This window comes from Rhinoraja longicauda, chromosome 2 (assembly GCF_053455715.1).
Source record: "Rhinoraja longicauda isolate Sanriku21f chromosome 2, sRhiLon1.1, whole genome shotgun sequence".
In the NCBI taxonomy this organism is placed as follows: Eukaryota; Metazoa; Chordata; class Chondrichthyes; order Rajiformes; family Arhynchobatidae; genus Rhinoraja; species Rhinoraja longicauda.
Genome location: NC_135954.1, coordinates 86850014 through 86865096, shown reverse-complemented (window position 1 = coordinate 86865096; position 15083 = coordinate 86850014).

Below are 15083 nucleotides of genomic sequence, written 5' to 3'. Positions count from 1 at the left end.
TGATTCCCTTTGATTATTTTAGGCCAGGCTGATGTAACAGTTTGAGCTGGCATGGAACAAGAAAAGAAGCTGGGACGGGAAGTTCCAGAGGAAGATGGCATTGTCTAAAAGAGATCAGTTTAGTTTGGAGATACAGTGCGGAAACAGGCCCTTCGGCCCACCGAGTCTGCACCGACCAGCGACCCCCGCACATTAACACTATCCTACACACACTAGGGACAATTTACACTTATGCCAAACCAATTAACAATGGAAGGAAACCGAAGATCTCGAAGAAAACTAATGCGGTGGGAGCATACATATTCTGTACAGACAGCTCCCGTAGTCGGGATCAAACCCAGGTCTCCTAGCGCTGCAAGCGCTGTAAGGCAGCAACTCCACCGCTGCGCCACCGTGCCGCCCAAGTTCACCAAGAGGAATTAATTGACTGCAAAGTATGTTTCCCCAAAGGCAAATGCACATCCATTTAGGAGTCTTCAGTTTAACATTGTGGGTTAAACGTTCAAAGGTGCTTGGAAATATAAGGGTTAGGGAGAGTGCTGTACACGAGATGACGCAAAGAGCTTCTTAAATTAAAACAGTCCACATTCTTCACATTATTCTTTAATCCTGTGCCTGTTTGAGTATGTGGGAGAGGGGGAGTAGGAGTCTGGAGAGAGGTGATGGGGCAAGGTTTGTGCAAGAAGCAACACTAAGCTTCGATGATACCACCAGTGAGCTGATCTTAAAGAGGAGGTGATCATTAGCTGAAAACAAAGGGGTGCTTTCTCACGAAAGAACTGGCTGCAAAACCTTCAGAAAAACCATTGAGGTTCCCTGATGCGTGTTGGGGGTCCCTAGTCCAAATGCCAACAGGCAGAGGAATTTCCAGATTCCTCAAGGGACTGAGAAATCCATGACCAACCATCCCTGTCGATTGCTGGAAGAGTAACACCAGGTGGGGAGAGAGCGAATGGAGGGGTTACTTGAAATGAGAGAAATCAACATTCATACCGCTGGGTTGTAAGCTGCCCAAGAGAAATGTGAGGTGCTGTCTTCCAATTTGCATGTGGTCTCCCTGGAGGAACTTACTGGGTCAGGCAGCATCTGTGGAGTGAATGGGCAATAGATGACGTTTAGGATTGGGACCCTTTTCAGACTGGTCGTAAATATTGCATAAACAAGGCCCATTTTTCTTTAATACGCATAGAAGTATTAAATGTAACATTCAGAAATACTAACGTATGAACCTCAATCTACTGAGAATCTGTAATGAATCAATTCCATCCCATAAGCATAGTTTTCAATCATGCAGAAGAATCCATTTAAATAGAACATAGAATAGTACAGCACAGGAACAGATAAACTGATCTTCTCCGACAGCACATAACCCATAGCCCTCCATTTCTTGCACATCCATGTGCCCATTGAAAAGCCTTTTAAACGCCAAAATGGTGTCTGCTTCCACTCCCACGCCTGGCAGCATGTAACATGCACCGACCACTCTTTATGTAAAAAACCTTCTCCTTTGCACTTTGCCCCTCTCACCCTAAGGTTATGCCATCTAGGTTATGATATTTCCACCTTGGGAATAAAAGGTTATGACTGCCTACCTGCCATATATGCCATTCATAACTTTATGTACATCTATCAGATGTCCCCATCTCTGGATGCCTCCAACTCTCCAGAAAAAAAACAATCCAAGTTTATCCAACCTGTCCCAATAGCTAAATAGATCACATTTTTGTCTTATGGCCTATAAAATTCAATCTATTTGAAGCATCCCAGGTTCAACTCTTTACTAATCCTCAATTTTTCTCTGATAACTCTTTGTCATTCTCTTCTCATTGTTTGAGTGACAAATGTAATAGGCCTATAACTTATTATTGATACTGATATTCATACATATGCTGTTTGCCCTGCCATGTAGTTTGGTAAATTCCAGCAAATTGTTTTTTTTTGTTTAGGAAGGAACTGCAGATGCTGGTTTAAACCAAAGATGGGCACAAAATGCACGAGTAACTCAGCAGGACAGGCAGCATCTCTGGAGAGAAGGAATGGGTGACCCTTCTTCAGACTAGTCAGGGGAAAGGGAAACGAGAGATAATGTCGTGATGTAGAGAGTTTTAGAACAAATGAATGAAAGATATGCAAAAAACTATTGGATAAAGGAAACAGGCCATTGTTAGCTGTTTGCTCGGTGAGAAGTTGTGAATCTGTGGAATTCTCTGCCACAGAAGGCAGTGGAGGCCAATTCTCTGAATGCATTCAAGAGAGAGCTGGATAGAGCTCTTAAGGATAGCGGAGTCAGGGGGTATGGGGAGAAGACAGGAACGGGGTACTGATTGAGAATGATCAGCCATGATCACATTGAATGGTGGTGCTAGCTCGAAGGGCCAAATGGCCTACTCCTAGCACCTATTGTCTATTGTCTAGAATGGGAACCTGTGTGACTTGGGTGGGGGATGGATGGAGAGAGAGGGAGTGCAGGGATTGGAGAAATCAATATTATACCCCTGGGCTGTAAGCTGCACAAGCAAAATATGAGTTGCTGTTCCTCTAATTTCCGATTAGCCTCACACTGACAATGGAGGAGGCCTAGGACAGAAAGGTCAATGTGGGAATGGGAAGGGGAATTAAAGTGTTTGGCAACCAGGAGATCAGGTAGGTCCAGGCGAACTGAGCGAAGGTGTTCAGCGAAATGATCGCCCAGTCTACGTTTGGTCTCACCAATGTATAAGAGTCCACATCTTGAACAACGGATACAGTAGAGGTTGGAGGAGGCGTAAGTGAACCTCTGCCTAACCTGAAAGGACTATCGGGGTCCCTGGACTGAGTCGGGGGAGGAGGTATAGGGACAGGTGTTGCATCTCCTGTGGTTGCAGGGGAAGGTACCTGTGGAGGGAGTGGTTTGAGTGGGAAGGGGTGAGTTTTTGTTTTCTTGCTTTAGATTCTAACATCTGTAGTCTCTTGGGTCTCCAACTTATTATTGATGTTGAACTTCCAACATAGCTTTCCCCATTTCTCATATGTACCTCAAATTAAAACCAGAGAAGACTTTACAATTGCATTACTTTCTGAGAAACACAACTATTTGTGCAGTAGCATGAAATGTTCAACCTACAAAATTGAACAAACTAGTTATTTTAGCTTAGAAAACATTTTTGGTGACTGAATCAAGGAAAGAAACCAGTATGATTTTTGGAAAAGGAACAATTTATTTTAAGTAAGGAGGCTTTAAATAGGCACATGGATATGAAGAGAATGGAAGGACATGGATCATGTACAGGCAGAGGAAATCAGTTTATTTTTGGCTTTATGTTCGGCATGGACATCGTGGGCTGAAGGGCCTGTTCCTGAGATGTACTGGTCTATGTTCTATGTAATACTGAGCAAATGAAGCTCTGCAAGAAATATTTCAACTGTGGTTCAAAGCTGCAAGTTCTCAAACTTTGAGTGCTGTTTTGAATCTGCAAGGAAACCTCTCAAGCTGGGTAAAATATCAAACATTCTTCTGCAGTCTGTCTCAGGTCACTGAAGCTGGTCCACTGTTTATTTTGGCTGCACTCACCATTTTTCTGCTAACCACACACTTACGTTTGGATCCGTTTTGATCCAGAAGTAAATTGATGTTCACCTGAATAAATGTATTTTCGATAAGTTTAGTTTTTAGTTAGGTGGTCGGATTTTGTAAAAGGAGTGTTCTGAAATGGGTTTATTTTTTGTCGAAAATCGTAACTGGTCGAAGAAGAAGAAAGCACAGGCGTTTTCTGACGATGTAGAAACCAGCAGTATATTCCCTCGGGTTCCAGCTGGCAGTCTGCACGGAAACAATTGCATGCACCACTTATGTAGTCGGATAGACCAAATAAATAAGCTTCTCTGTGGTGGCTCAACCGCATTGCCGAGCTGCGGCTCTGAGCAGCCTCTCCATGTGAAAAGTTGAAAAGATGCAGCGAGTACGTTGCAGCATGGGTTTTTGTTTGCGTGGTATCAAAATTGTTAGACCATCCTGTTAACAAGGTTGTGGAGAAATGTAACTGACTGATAAACAGCGAGAGCAGAACACAGCCAGTTTGAACACAGCATAATGGCTGCTGGTATGTAGTCAGGGGCCTCTCACTCCCTTTCTCGCTCAGGCTCTCAGGAGGAGGCTGACATTATAAACATATGTGAAATGGATAAGGAGTGAACAAAAGCAGCAAAGCGTTTGATGCAGTTTAAAGCGTGTTTACACAAGCTTGCGACGTCCTGGATGTGTTTACCTGTGAACCTGGCTCGGAGGCGAATGATAAGAATATTAGAAGGGAAAAACTCACATCTTGGATTTGGATCTTTGGGAGGGAATAAATTAGAAAATTACTTTAATCCTTTTAAAAAACAAAATAAGGTGGTTAATATAAAGCTAATGGAGAAACAAGGTTCTGCAGATGCTGGAATCTTGAGCAAAACACAAAGTGCTGGAGTAACTCAACGGGTCAGGCAGCATCTCTGGCAGACATGGATATGATTTCACATCTGAAGAAGTGGTCCTGACCCAAAACGTCACCTTCCCATGTCCTCCAGTGAAGCTGCCTGACCTGCTCAGTTACTAATCAAGTCAATTCAATTTTATTTGTATAGTGTAGCGACCATAGAGAATGGTCCAGGTCGTCGAACCCTCGGATTGGCCAGCGAGGTCACGTGGGAACGCGACCATGAGGATTGGTCCAGCAAACGACATCGCTGATTGGCCAGCGATGTCAGGTGCGCGTTTGGCGCCCGTTTTAGCCAGTTCGGCGAAGTCTTCAAGGAAGACAGTAAGTTTATATTGGTTGTCCTGTAACTTGTTGTTTTGATTCTGTATTCGTGTATTGCGGCTGCAATAAACTTCGTCTACAATTAGCAAGTTTCGGACTCGCCATATTGGTGACCCCGAACGTGATCTGGACGATCACCAACTGAGCAGGAACCCGACGCCTCGTTGACGATGACCGAGCAGGGCACACCGGAGTCAAGCGCGGCAGGCGTTCATCTTCCGTTATTTTGGACGTACGCACCGCAAGCTTGGTTTATCCACGCCGAGGCTCAATTCCACATAAAGAAGGTGTCGGACGATGCCACGAAGTACTTCTACCTCGTCAGCGCTCTATCGCCGGACACAACCAAGCGCATGATGCGGTTTATCATAAATTCACCTGCGGAAGACAAATACGAAACCATGAAGAAGGCATTACTGCGAACCTTCGGGTTAAATAAGCATGGTGGTGCGGCAAAACTTCTGCACCTACCGGAGCTTGGAGACCAACTGCCTTCCGTCCGCATGGCTGAAATGATGGTGCTAGCCGGTGAGCATACGGATTGCCCGATGTTTGAACAGGCATTCCGCGAGAAACTTCCCGAGGATGTCCGACTGCTGCTTACGGATTGTTCTTTTAAGGACCCCGAAGCATATGCAGCGAAAGCGGACGCGCTCATAGCGGGAAAAAACAAGGCAAATGATTCCATCAACAAAGTCTCGACATCGGTGACCACGCCACAGCGACGGAAAGATGGCGCCACGTCTCCCGCCAATTCCCCGAAAGCCCGCCAAAAAGATCCGCACAAGCGCGGCTGGTGCTATTATCACCTACGATGGGGTAACGAATCCCGCAACTGTCGTTTGCCTTGTACCTTCGCGGGAAATGCCTCGGCCGATCGTACATAGGGGCAGTTACGATTGGCCAGAACCGGCGCCTCTATGTCCATGATCGATTCACGGACACAGAATTTTTGGTAGACACCGGAGCCATCGTCAGCATAGTGCCGCCGACCGACCTCAAAACCAGATCGGGTAAGACAGGTCCCACCCTCATCGCGGTTAACGGCAGCCCAATTCGCATTTTCGGCACACGGAAGATGTCCCTTGCTTTAGGCCTCCGCACGTACGAATGGCCATTCATCATAGCCGACGTCAAACAAGCGATCCTGGGCGCAGATTTTCTCTGGGCTTTTTCACTGGTTCCTGATGTCCGCGGTAACGACCTCCGACCCGCTGCTGAAGACGAGCATGTCGCTCCGGCAATCGCCTCCTCGCCCAGCCCTACTGTCCAGGCCGTCGTCGCGGCCCCCGACTCGTATGCTGCGATTCTGGCAGAGTTCCCAGAGCTGCTCGTCCAACGTTTTGACGCACCTTCAGTTAAGCACGGTGTGGTCCATCACATCCGCACTGAAGGCCCTCCCGTTTTCGCTCGGGCCAGGAGACTACCGCCAGACAAACTGGTGGTGGCATGGGCGGAGTTCAGGAAGATGGAGGAAATGGGAATTGTTCGTCAGTCTGACAGCCCGTGGGCCTCGCCGTTACACATGGTCTCCAAGGCATCTGGGGGGTGGAGGCCATGTGGCGATTATCGGCGTCTCAATGCTGTCACCACGGCTGATCGCTACCCCATACCGCACCTACAGGACTTTTCATCTGGACTGGAAGGAGCGGTGGTGTTTTCCAAAATCGATTTGGTGCGAGGATACCATCAGATTCCGGTGCGACCGGAGGACATACAAAAAACTGCAACTATTACTCCGTTCGGGTTGTTTGAATGGTTGCGTATGCCTTTCGGTTTAAAGAACGCGGCACAGGCTTTCCAGCGACTGATGGACCGCGTGGGCAGGGGTTTACCCTTTGTGTTTATTTATTTAGACGACATCCTGGTAGCCAGCCCCTCAGTGCAAGAACACCAGGCCCATTTGCGGACCGTGTTCCAGCGGCTCCAAGACCACGGGCTCATTATTCAACCCTCCAAATGTCAATTCGGCCTGCCTGCCCTCGATTTTCTAGGTCACAGAATTACCCCTGCCGGCGCTGTCCCTTTGCCAGAGAAGGTGGAGGCTATCCGGGCTTTCCCCAGGCCTACCACAGTAAAAGGGCTGCAGGAGTTCGTAGGCATGGTTAATTTCTACCATAGATTCGTTCCGGCAGCGGCGCGAGTCCTGCGCCCACTTTTCCAATGCCTTGCAGGTAATCCGGTAGAGTTGTTGTGGTCCCCGACCGCAGAGTCGGCTTTTACGGCAGCTAAGGCAGCCTTGGCAGACGCCACCATGCTGGTCCATCCGAGCCCCTCCGCCCCCACGGCCCTGACGGTTGACGCCTCTGACGTGGCGGTGGGCAGGGTTCTGGAGCAGCAGGTTGGTGGCCGTTGGCAGCCTTTAGCGTTTTTCAGCCGGCAACTAAATTCGGCCGAGCTGAAATATAGCGCATTTGACCGAGAGCTTCTAGCTCTCCATTTAGCTGTCCGTCATTTCAGGTATTTCCTCGAGGGCCGCCCATTTGTGGCATTTACGGACCACAAGCCATTAACATTTGCTTTTTTGAAATTGTCTGACCCATGGTCGGCCCGCCAGCAGCGGCACCTGACTGCTATCTCAGAATTTACCACAGATGTCCGTCATATCGCGGGTAAGCTGAATGCCGTTGCTGACGCCCTGTCTAGACCTGCTTTTCCCCCTATTTCGGCGGTGGACTGCGAAGTGGATCCCCAGGAGCTCGCGGAGGCACAGCTCCTGGCGGATACCGTTTCGACGTACCAGTCCACCACTTCGGGATTGAAGTTGGCCCAGGTAGCTTGTGGGTCGGAGGGCACGAAAGTCTGGTGCGATGTTTCTCTTCCTCGCCCCAGGCCGGTAGTACCGCCCTCCCTCCAGCGCCGGGTTTTCGATGCCATTCATGGGCTGGCACACCCGTCCATCCGCTCCACCTCTGCCTTGGTGGCAGCGAGGTTTGTCTGGCATGGCCTGCGGAAACAGGTAGCGGGATGGGCACGTTCCTGCGTGCCCTGTCAGACCGCTAAAGTCCAGCGCCACGTCCAGCCCCCCGTACAGGATTTCGAAGTCCCGGCTTTTCGTTTTTTCCACATCCACGTGGATTTGGTCGGGCCTTTGCCTTCCTCCCGGGGCTACACCCACCTCCTCACGGTGGTGGATCGGTTCACCCGGTGGCCAGAGGCTTTCCCATTGTGTGATATCTCGTCAGCGTCTTGTGCTAGGACTTTGGCCCTTCACTGGGTAGCTCGTTTCGGGGTCCCGGCAGTTATTACAACTGACAGAGGACCACAGTTCACTTCGTCCCTCTGGGCCGCGCTGGCGGAACTGTACGGGTCCAAATTACAACCCACAACTGCATATCACCCCCAGGCAAATGGACTCGTAGAAAGGTTCCACCGCCAACTTAAGGCGTCCCTCTGTGCAAGGCTTGAAGGCCCAGACTGGGTAGACCAACTCCCTTGGGTTCTGTTGGGCATCCGGACGGCTCCTAAGCCAGATTTCGGTGCGTCGTCCGCAGAGCTGGTATATGGCTCGACCCTTCGAGTACCTGGAGATCTGTTTCCGGACACTTCAGCCCTGCTCCCTACAGTCCCATCAGCGTTAGCAGCTCTCCGGGAACGGGTGGGCTCCCTGGCTCCGGTGCCGACTTCACGTAATGGGTGTCCCATGGTACATGAACCGTCTTCCCTGAAGGACTGTGAGTTTGTTTTTTTGCGTAAAGATGCCCATCGCACCCCGTTGCAGAGGGTCTATCAAGGGCCGTTTCGGGTTTTACGTAAGGGAACGGCTACTTTCACCTTAGACATGGGCGGCAAGAGTGAACTCGTCTCGGTGTCCCGGCTCAAACCTGCCCATTTGGACCCAGATCAACCAGTCCTGGTCGGTCAAACCCCTAGAAGAGGCCGACCTCCGTTAGTTCCGCCCAGTCCACAAACCCCCATTCCGACAGTTCCTCCGGGACCTCCAGTTTCGGCAGTTCCCCTAGGACCCCCCGTTTCGGCAGTTCCTCCAGGACCCCCCGTTCCGGTAGTTCCTCCAGAACCTCCCGTTCCGGCTGTTCCACCAAGTCCGGAACCTCCGGCTCCTGTGGTTCAGGCTGTCCCTCTCCGTACTCGTTATGGTCGCGAAATCCGGCTCCCTGCTAGGTTCCGCACCTCGGGTTCTGGGGGGGGTCATGTAGCGACCATAGAGAATGGTCCAGGTCGTCGAACCCTCGGATTGGCCAGCGAGGTCACGTGGGAACGCGACCATGAGGATTGGTCCAGCAAACGACATCGCTGATTGGCCAGCGATGTCAGGTGCGCGTTTGGCGCCCGTTTTAGCCAGTTCGGCGAAGTCTTCAAGGAAGACAGTAAGTTTATATTGGTTGTCCTGTAACTTGTTGTTTTGATTCTGTATTCGTGTATTGCGGCTGCAATAAACTTCGTCTACATTAGCGAGTTTCGGACTCGCCATAATAGCACATTTAAAAACAACCCACGTTGACCAAAGTGCTGTACATCTGATTAGGTACTAAGGAAAAAAAATGAAACATACAGTAGCACGCAAACAGTTCACAGCGCCTCCTCAATGAGCCTCAAACGCTAGGGAGTAGAAATAGGTTTTGAGCCTGGACTTAAAGGAGTCGATGGAGGGGGCAGTTCTGATGGGGAGAGGGATGCTGTTCCACAGTCTAGGAGCTGCAACCGCAAAAGCGCGGTCACCCCTGAGCTTAAGCCTAGACCGCGGGATAGTGATGTTGTGAACATTCATGTAATTCACAACTAATGTTGTGAACATTCATGTAATTCCATCTCCATTGATCCAAATTAAATGATACATACTTGCAAAGATTTAACTAGAGATCAGCATCAAACTGGCTTCCATTTAAAGGAGTGCAGTCCTCCCAAGAGGACTCAGCTGTGTGATCAGCTTTGTCCCTGTGATGGTGGAGAAATTCAGTCAAGTTACAGCTGCCTCAGACCAGACATCAACTAATAAGTGCATGAGTTCACCAGTGTGGAGTGAGTAGGAGGGTGGGCCACAGCACTTATTTTCCCTCTTGCTGATATATGTTGACTTATTGAGTCTCGCAACTCACAGATCTGTCTCCCCTTTTCTTCTCTCAGTCACATACCACAGAATTTCAGAACACAAAGAAAAAGTTCCAAACCATTACATCAATTCCTTTTCTGCTTCTCTTTAACAGTGCTTAACGCAAAGAAAATGCTGTTATCTGAAAGAAGATATAAAATAAGAAAATACATTGTGATTCAGAGAATTATACAGCTATTTAACATGCAGAATGGCCCTTCAACCCACCATGTCTATGCCAACTGTGAAGCCATCCTATACTACACTATTTTTTAGCATTCAGTTCTTGGCCAAATGTGTCTTTGTAATTCCAAGTGCTCAACTAGATACATCCTAAAAGTTGTAAGAGTACCTGCGTTTTCAGACAGTATGTTCCAGATTTCATCTGCCCATCTGGACGAAAAAAACTCTTCAGATCTCCTCTAAATCTCTTACCCTCCCCCTAAACGTATGCCCTCTACTTTTAGACACGTTGCAAAGGGGAAAAGTTTCCAACTATCTCCTTAATTTTCTGAACCTTTATCAGGTTCCTTCCTAGCCTCCTCCACTCCAAGGAACACTACTCTGCCCCCTCATTACTAAAATGTTCCATGCCAGGCAGCATCCTGCAAATCTCCTTTGCATTCTTCCTAGAGTGGGACAACCAGAACTGCGCACAGTACACTAGCTGTGACCTGATCAATCTATATACTAAAACTCTCGTTTGTTTGTTTGTTTGTTCCTGGACTACAGCCAAAATGGTACACGATAGCGCAACACTTTTAGGCCGACCTTACTCACCATCATCTCTTTGGTGTTAATGGAACAAGTTTCATTGAAATCGGTGTTATATTTTTAACGTTATTCACATTTTAAAGTTGAAATCTATTTCTTAGGGATTGAGGGAGGAGGGAGGGAGGGGGGGAGGAGGGAGGATCAGTGGGGTTGAGGGGGATGGAGTGGAGGGGGGAGGAGGAAGGGGGGTGGGGAGGAGAGGGTGCTGCACCAATGCAGGAGAGGTTTTGGCCCAAAGGGTCCACTTGGTCTAGTGGTTTATAAAACTGTACCGTGACCTAGAAGATAGACACAGAAAGCTGGAGTAACTCAGGCTGCATTTCTGGAGAGAAGGAATGGGTGTCCTTTCGGGTCAATACCCTTCTGATGACTTCCCTGATCTTATATTCTATACCCTGGCTCAGTAGGCAAAATACTGATTAATAATAGAGCAAAATTCCAACAAGAATGGAAAGAGAACAAATAGGAAACCCTGGTGGGAAATAGTCATGATTGAAGGAGAAACAACAGAGGTCAGGAATACTAAGGCAGACACAAAATGCTGGAGTAACTCAGCAGGACAGGCAGCATCTCCAGAGAGAAGGAATGGGTGACGTTTCGGGTCGAGACTCTTCTTCAGACTGATGTCAGGGCAGTGGGCGGGAGAGAGATAGAATGTAGTCGGAGACAATAAGACTGGTGGTAGAACTGGGAAGGGGAGAGAGAGGGAAAGCAAGGGCTATTTGAAGTTAGAGAAGTCAATGTTCATACCGCTGGGGTGTAAGCTACCCAAGCCAAATATGAGGTCAGCAATACTAGTTCCTCTCACAGAAAAAATGAACAGATTCAATGGAACTAAACAAAATGTTCACATGGCTGAAAGAAAGTGAAAAGTAGTGGACCAAAGAAATGACTGGGATTTATTAGACAATAGACAATAGGTGCAGGAGGAGGCCATTTGTCCCTTCAAGCCAGTGCCGCCATTCAATGTGATCATGGCTGATCATTCTCAATCAGTACCCCGTTCCTGCCTTCTCCCCATACCCCCTGACTCCACTATCCTTAAGAGCTCTATCTAGCTCTCTCATGAATGCATTCAGAGAATATGGAAGATAGGTCATTGATAAGCACTGAAGATGATTTAATCCAAGATACTGTCTCCATTCTGTTGAGTAGCAGGAATTCTTGCTGATTGTTTTCAAAGAAATAACAAACTCTATTGAAAGCAGTGAGATTGATGACTTCATCCACATAAATATCAGTGAAATATTTGACAATAGACAATAGACAAATTTCACTCCGGTTGATTTCTCAGCGACGCACTGAGATCCACTACGATTCTTGGAAGACTCTTCATGATCATGCCCGCGACACCCCAGTGAACTGTCAGCGACAGCCTAGTTGCCGACAGTCGCCTTAAAATCGCCTAAGTGGGACAGACTCTTAAATTAAATTAAACAACTATGTTATTTTTATTCATTTTTCTCAACCCAAAACAATTCTAAATTCTATCTGATATTCAAGTTTGCTCGCTGTCTTTTAGTTATGGAAAATGAAAGATCAATTTATTAATGGACAGAAAGTCCACAGAAAAACATAATTAGTTTACAACACCAATTTCTTCATTTGTGCATTAGATATATTTTGCTTTTTTACATTTAGATTCAAACAGCGTGAAGCATATTTTTATGTATCTCCTAAAATGTCTCCTACACGTGTTGAATCTACTTTAGCATTTAGACGAGTGTTCAGTGGTGAGGGGACCCCAACAATTTTGAGATCTCAGCCTCATTTACATCAGACAGGTCAGCAATGTGCAACCAAGGTAGTATTTAGTGACAGCCTGCTGAACTGAAAACCCCAAATCAAGCGGACAAGGTCCTCAGCAATCTAATGTTTGCAATTGGCCAACAATCTTCAGTGATTAGTGGTTTGGTGACAGCAACCAAGGCTTTTTGTGCCACTCCCACCAAGGCCAGCATTGTGACAATTGGAGTCAGAGAGTCATAGAGTGATACAGCATGGAAACAGGCCCTTTGGCCCAACTTGCCCACACTGGCCAACATGTCCCAGCTACACTAGTCCCACCTGCCTGCGTTTGATCTATATCCCTCTAAACCCATCCTCTCCATGTACCTGTCTAACTGTTTCATAAATGTTGGGATAGTCCCAGCTTCAACTACCTCCTCTTGCAGCTTATTCCATACACCCACCATACTTTATTTTATATATTGGCTGTGCAACTAACAGGCCCAAAAATCAAAGTACTCTTCAAGGCATGGTGTTAATTACAGAGCCTTCATTTCCATTGTGAATAGAGCCTATGTACAAACACTCTACAATAGACCCTTTTCAAATTGTACACAACACAAGCATTTACTGGGCAGTGAGGCTAGTGTCTTCATTTTAAAGTTACTAATACCCCAATAATTCTTGATACAAGCAGCTGGCAATGGGGCACCAGAGAAGCAGAGCATCTGGGACTTTGGTGAGCAACCGTAATCATCCACTGGCCTCTGTCTCACCACTTCCATCTTCTCTTTATACTGGCTTCATTCCCTCGCCAGCTTTCGTCCTGATGCGGGGATACAATCAACGTCAACAATTCCCTTACCCCCACAAATGCTGTTTGACCTGTTGACTTCCTCCAGCAGATTATTTATTGGGGTAAGCAGTATATTCAATGGTCCCAAAAATTAGACCAAGATTGTGATCTGGAATTAACCAGTGGACATTCATAGATGTGAGAGGGGGATAGTAACTCCTTGCTAACATTTCATTAATAAGCAATTTTAGTGCACTAAATACCTAACAATATGACAAAGTGGAGATACTCAATGCTTTGTGAATCACCAGAAGTATCAGGCTGATTTTGGAGATTATGGCGAGACTGGAGGTTCGTTCTTTGTTGAAGAAGTTTATTGCGACAGCAATATTCGATCACAAAGTATAACGAACGAGATTACAGACAACCATTAATTCTAACTGTTCACTTCGAAGAAGTCTCCTAACTGACTGGTTTTCGGCGCCAAAACCACACGTGACGACGCTGTCCAATCAGCAGGCTCACTCCCTGAACCAATCCCTACGGTCGCACCCACACGTGACCTTGCTGGCCAATCTGAGGGTTCGACTCCCAGGACCAATCTCTATGGTCGCTACATGACCCCCCCCCCAGAACCCGAGGTACGGAACCTAGCAGGGAGCCGGATTTCGCGACCAGAACGAGTAAGGAGAGGGGCTGCAGGAACCACAGGAGCAGGGGGTCCCGGGTCGGGTGGAATGGCAGGAGGACGGCCCCGCCGAGGCGGTTGGCCGTCAAGGACAGGGCTGTCCGGATCCAAGTGCGCAGGTTTGAGCCTGGACACAGAGACGAGCTCACTCCTGCCGCCCACATCCAAGGTGAAGGTGACCGTCCCTTTACGCAACACGCGGAACGGGCCTTCATAGACCCTCTGCAACGGGGAATGATGGGCATCTCTACGCAGAAACACAAACTCACAGTCCTTCAAGGCAGGCGGTTCGTGTACCATGGAACACCCGTGACGCGAAGTAGGAACCGGAGCCAGGGAACCCACACGTGCCCAGAGTGATGCCAAAACCGACGGAACTGAAGGCAGCTGACCAGAGGACTCCGGCAGGAAATCCCCGGGCACTCGAAGTGGCGAGCCATTTACTAGTTCCGCGGACGAAGCACCGAGATCCTGCTTAGGAGCAGTCCGGATGCCCAAAAGGACCCAGGGAAGTTGGTCTACCCAGTCCGGGCCTTCCAGCCGTGCACTGAGGGCCGCCTTAAGTTGCCGGTGGAACCTCTCCACGAGCCCATTAGCCTGTGGGTGGTACGCCGTGGTGTGCTGCAACCGGGAGCCGTACAGCTCTGCTAGCATGGCCCAGAGGGTAGAGGTGAACTGGGATCCCCTGTCTGTGGTAATGACGGATGGAACACCGAAACGGGCCACCCAATGGAGGGCCAGGACCCGGGCACAAGAGGCAGCGGAGGTATCGGACAACGGGAAAGCCTCCGGCCACCGGGTGAATCGATCCACCACCGTGAGCAGATGAGTGTAGCCCCGTGAGGAAGATAAAGGTCCAACTAAATCCACATGAATATGGAAAAAACGGACCGCCGGAACAGCGAACTCTTGCACCGGGGGCTGAACAGGGCGGTGAACTTTAGCATGGCATCAAACACCCGGCGCTGGAGGGAGGCCGGCACCACCGGCCTGGGACGGGGAAGGGAAACATCACACCAGACATTTGTGCCCGCAGGCCCGCAGGCCACCTGAGCCAACTTCAACCCCGAAGTGGCGGACTGGTATGCCGAGGCGGTGTCTGCCAGGAGCTGTGCCTCCGCAAGCTCCTGGGGATCCACCTCACAGTCCACCGCTGAAATGGGGGAAACAGCGGGCCGTGACAGGGCGTCAGCAACGGCATTAAGCTTACCTGCGACATGACAGACATCGGTAGTAAACTCAGAGATGACAGTCAGGTGCCGTTGCTGG